The 5,289-nt window shown below is 38.7% G+C and overlaps 1 protein-coding gene across 3 annotated transcripts in view; it reads left to right on the top strand.

Moving 5' to 3' along the window:
- The window catches only part of Usp53 (ubiquitin specific peptidase 53), a 54,231-nt gene that overhangs the window by 335 nt on the left and 48,607 nt on the right, over positions 1-5,289 (top strand). The window contains exon 2 of one of the 3 annotated variants that reach the window (XM_076933207.1): positions 463-570. The exons of the other annotated variants lie outside the window; for them this stretch is intronic. The gene's annotated coding sequence lies outside the window, so the exon portion shown is untranslated. The remainder of the gene's footprint in view (positions 1-462; positions 571-5,289) is intronic. 3 annotated transcript variants of the gene reach the window in all.

The following is a 5,289-nucleotide window of genomic DNA, read 5'->3' as shown; positions in this document are numbered from 1 at the left end:
GTGAGTCTCGGGAGCCCCCTTGGGCGGAGGACTCGCGTCCCCATGGCCTGGCCCCGCTCGGGCGCGCTAACGTGGGTAGCCGCAGACTAAGGGCGGCATCGGGCCGGGTCGGGGGATGCGCTGGCCAGGCTCCTGCGGCTCACGGTCCAGCTCCACTGCAGCCCGAGCACTCAGCCTTCTCCAGGGCTCTAACATGATGATTGGCATCCCGCCTTGCCGGAGCAGACTGGATTGGATGTGATAGGATCTTCTTGGGTTGGTGGTTTCTCGTTAGCTGGACAGACGTAGAGTTAATGTTTAGCTTCTAAACGGCGGTTTACGGTACAATTACCAAACTACTCGCCAGCGGCGCGGGGGAACAGGAAGTGCCTGCACAGGTGTAACCGGGAGGCTCTGAAGCCCTGCAATCTGAGCCTGTTTTGAGGTTTTGCTATTCTCAAGAGGTTTGCTTTCTCCGTGCAGATCCCGATAAATGCTCGCAAAACATACTGCACGTCCTTATCTGCTTGCAGTCTTCCATAGCTGGAAACATATTCTTTCCTCCAAGATATTTTCAAGGCTACTTTTGAGGTACTTTGACTGTAAACTTTTAAGTTCTTTGTGATTAGCACTGAAGCGTTTGAGAAAAAGGCACGCTGATTTTTCACATTTAAAAGGAGTAGCCAATGCCGACATAAAGTCATGATAGACTGGATTGGTGACATTGATAACTTGTCAGTTTTATTTTCTGTTGTTTTCAATTCTGTGTCGATGATGGTCCAGGCAAAGATCCTTCATCCTATTCTGTTAAAGAGGAAAGGAAAAATAGTGAAGAAAAAGTCTTCAAAAGTAATCTGTGGTTTATCTGCTATTGTCAGAAGAATTCCAAATAGATTTACTGCAGGTGGGAGCTGTATGAAAAATAAGGTTTTTGACTTTATTTTTTAGAGGCGTTTAAAATGAGCTTCTTAGGGCAATTTGTCTAGGTTCATGATTACTGGCTATAAACTTATGAAAGTGATTTATTTAGTTTGTAAATCAAGTCAATGGTAGTTATGTATTTTTCCAAAAGGGTAAAAAACAAGAGGCACCCCCCCCAAGCCTTTTCCCTAGAATTTTTTTATTCATTAAATTGTAGGTTCTATTGATACTTGACACTAACAATTCATCACTATTTTCTCTAAAAAATGTAGACATCATTTTTTTTAAATAAAAGTTTGCCATTTTAGTGGTAGAACACATTTTCTACGTATTTTTTCCCTTTAGTAAGAAAGCCCACAATGCCCTTACAGTTTCAGCATGTATTCTAATTCAAGATATTTTTTACATTGTTTACTTTCAAAAAGTTTATTTTCGCCATGTAGTGTCGACAGATGCAGTTTTGGTGTACACAGTCTCAGCATGTATTCTGATTCAAGATTTTTTTTTTTTTATTGTTTACTTTCAAAAAGTTTGTTTTCCCTATGTAGTGTCGACTGATGCAGTTTTGGTGTACAATGGCTTGAAAGTTTGTTTTAATAGGATAAAGTTTAAAAATGAAAAGAAATTTACTATATTTTAAGGGGTGGTGTGCACTTTTAGACGCTAACTTCAGTTGCTCCTTTATGTTGGGAACTCTGTAGTTGTAGAAGGAATGACTCAAGGAAGTTGCTCAACTCTGCAACTTTCTGAAAATGCATCTTATCTCCATACAGTGGTCCTTTAAGTTAACTGGCAAAGGTGAGTTACTAAAATACTAAGCAGACTTGTTATTTCACAGCTCTAACTATAAGGTATGACCTAATTATAGACCCGAATGACAATCCACAGAAAGCATGGTAGCTTACAACTTGCATATGCAAACATTTTGAACACAGTGTGCTCAGGTATGAAGCTTGTCCTGAGATCTTGTGTTAAGGATGGACATGTGCTGATTTGTGTCATTTTTTTCCAAGCAGGGTAGAAATTAGTGATGGTACAGATGTAGTATTGGATGGTAGATTATTAACTTTGTGTTGCAGTGAGTATTCAAATGCTCATTTACAATGTATGTGTATAATAGAAACAAGAAATAGGCATATCTTGCTCTACCATACATAAAAAATCCTTACAAGTTCTTGGAATGTTAAATAACTTTATATACCACTCTAATCTTGTCAGTTTATTTTATATATATATATATATATATATATATATATATATATATATATTCACTCTCTCACACATACACACAAATGTATTTGTACTATTCTTTTACATATACCAATTCCTTAGTGGTCCATAATCAGAAATGTAGTGTTTGCCTATAATTTTGTTATTTATTTACTTGGTTGTCATCCTGTGTAGCCTAGGTTAACCTCAATTTTGCAATCCTCCTCCTTCAGTTTCCCAAGCACTGAGATTATAGGTATACTATATAAAGCTTAGAATTAATTTTCTGTGTGACTGATGTTTTTGTAACATATTTCTTTTTAGAAAGTGCAATTGGAGCCTATATTAGGCCACAAGAGGAGTCCATGGGTCTCAGGTTGCTAATGTATTCATATTTGTAATCTGGAAAGTAAGAATTTTATGTAAACCTTCACTATCCTATGTTTCAAAGCTTTTCGTGTGCCTGTAAGCGTTTGTGGTGTGTGTGTGTGTGTGTGTGTGTTTTATTGTTTTGTTCTTTGGTGCTGGTCATTGAACTGGGTCGTGGATCTTGCCCATAGTAGGCCAGTGTTGTGCCCACAGAGCTATGAGAAACTCAGCCCATCTTTAATTACACTAATAAACAAAATTAGTTATCTGCGATAGCATGGCATCTTTTTGATAGTATGAAGTTTTATCATATTGAACAGTAAAAAAAGAGTTAAAGGTGGGCAAAGTTTTAAGGAACATTGTTGTATTTTTGTTGGTTTTTTTTTTTTTTCTTGTGGGTGGGTATTTTGCCTATATGTCTGCACCATCTGTATGCCTGCTACCCACAGAGGCCAGAAGCAAACCACCTGAGACTGGAAGACAATTCTGAACTGCCCCGAGGGTACTAGGAATCAAATGTGAATCCTCTGAGAAAGTAACAACTGTTCTTAACTCCTCAGCTATCTCTAGCCCCAAGAAATACTGTTTCTAACTTAGCATTTGAGTTTTTCTGGGTTAGCAGGTTTTTCTCAGTAACCTTTTCTAACATATTCTGTGTACTAGATACTACAGATTCAAATATTAATAAAGTGTTAAATAATCAGAAGTCAGAAATTTTCCTTTTAGGGGGACACTTTTCGAGACAGAATTTTTGTATAGTTCAGTATACTCTGGAATTCACCATGTAACCTAAACTGGCCTCAAACCCAATGCTTTAGCCTCCTTAGTGCTGTGTTAGTAGGAATGAGCAACCACTCCCAGCTGTGAGTTCTTCCTCTTCTAAGCTTCACTTCTGGCTATTCTGAACCATGACCACCACCCCTACATTGAATTTCCAAAGGTGAAAGGGTAGAAGACTGATTTCTTTCTCTTACACCCTCACTCTTGTAAGATTCTACTTCTCTTCCATTTCTCCTATCAACTTCCATCCATACCACACTATGAAGTCAATTCTGATTTGACAGAGGATGGTGGGATATGTCATCCTTAGTTATATCTGGAGAGCTGCACCGTGTTGCTATAGACCAGACAGTATAACTAAGGGAATCTGAAATAGGTAAGCCATCACCTTAAGATGAAGATGATGACTGAGCAGACAGGAGATACTAAGGCAAACTGGGAACATTCCAGGGACTAAAGACACAAGCAATAGCAAGATGCCCCTTTTATTACTTTCTCTGGCTAGTCCCAGGCTAGCTGTGAATACAACTGGACATGTTTGCAGATGACAACATCATATTTAGTGTCCAAAGGATGGACTCTGATAGGTGGTCTTTGTTAGGAACACTAGTTATTTAGGATTTCACCTTTCCCTCAGATTCATCCAATAAATGTAGAAGATGCTTGGGATTTGCGTTACATTTCCAGAGAACTGAGAGGAGGAGACAGTGAACAAGACATACAATACAATAGGTCAGTTACATAGTGTTTTAGAAGGGAAAAAGTGCCAGGGGAGTTGGGAAGATAAGATGGAAGTCATGATGGTTTGCAACTTTAATTTTAGGCTACATTTAGAAGGTGAGGCTTTGGAGAGAACGGAAGGCAAAGACAAGAGGATCGGGGGAAACAGTAGTAATTCCAGGTACAGGGATACCACTGCTAAGTCTCTCAAGAGTAGGAATTTGCTTGATATGTGTGTGAGAATGATAAGGAGCCAGTATGCTGGAATGGGAAAAGGCAAAGAGCAGGTGGCTAGCAGTGAGGTTAGAGGGTAGGTATATTTAGAGAGTTGCTGTAGTGTCAATGTTTGTAAATGCCTTAAAATGCCTAAGTTGATACCTAGTCCCCAGTGCAGTAGTGCTAACAGGTGAGGTTAGGGGTAGGTCATTAGGTCGTGACAGCAAAACCTTCATGAATGAAGAGGCTAGAGTAATCTTGCTCATCTCCACTCCCATGTGTGGATACCAGAAGGCACCATCTTTGAAGAAGGTAAGCCCTCACCAGCCACAGCTATCTTAGTACTCCCAGCCTTCAAAACTGCAAGAGATAGGTTTTTTTTTATTACTTATAATATCTAAACATGAGTATTTTATGTAACAGCTAAAGCAAACAAAAGGTAGATATAATCTAAAATCTTGATAAGTTAGATTTCATCAAAACTTTAAACTTCAAAATTAAAGAATTCCTAAAGGTTAATAAGGCATCAGTAAGGAGTGACTAGAAGACGGAGCACAGTTCCTATCCTGAGAGGTATGAAGGTACCTAAGCATCTGAAAAGCTGCGAGTATCACTTGTTCTAGAGATGTGTGTTCCAGCCACATCCCAACAATACAGACCCCAGCATCTTTAAAAGAGATTGAGGCAACCATTGTTGGTGAAGACCTGGTGCAGCTGCAGCTATAGCTCTCAAACTTGAGTGTTTGAAAGCTTACAATTCGGTTGGTAATTTTTTTTTTAAATGAAGTGAAACATAAGCAATCATATATCCCAGTAATCCCATTCAATATATTTCCAAGAGAAATGGAAGGTAGGGGGAACCCAGACTACAGAGAGAGTTGTACTCAAATGTTCATGCTTATTTACAGTAACTATAAGTTGGAAACACTACAGAAATACAAATTTGGGTGTGTTACTTCACAACAACACTGTTTAATCATAAAAAAGAATGAGCAGTTGCTGAGTTGTGTATTAAGTTGATGAAACTCAAAAGCATTCTTCCAAGAGAAACATAATTTCATTTGTGTGAAATTCTAGAAAATTGAAATTCTGGGA

The sequence above is a fragment of the Arvicanthis niloticus genome, chromosome 4 (genome assembly GCF_011762505.2).
Source record: "Arvicanthis niloticus isolate mArvNil1 chromosome 4, mArvNil1.pat.X, whole genome shotgun sequence".
NCBI lineage: Eukaryota > Metazoa > Chordata > Mammalia > Rodentia > Muridae > Arvicanthis > Arvicanthis niloticus.
Note: the sequence above shows the minus strand (reverse complement) of the source record. Positions and strands in the feature narration are given on the sequence as shown.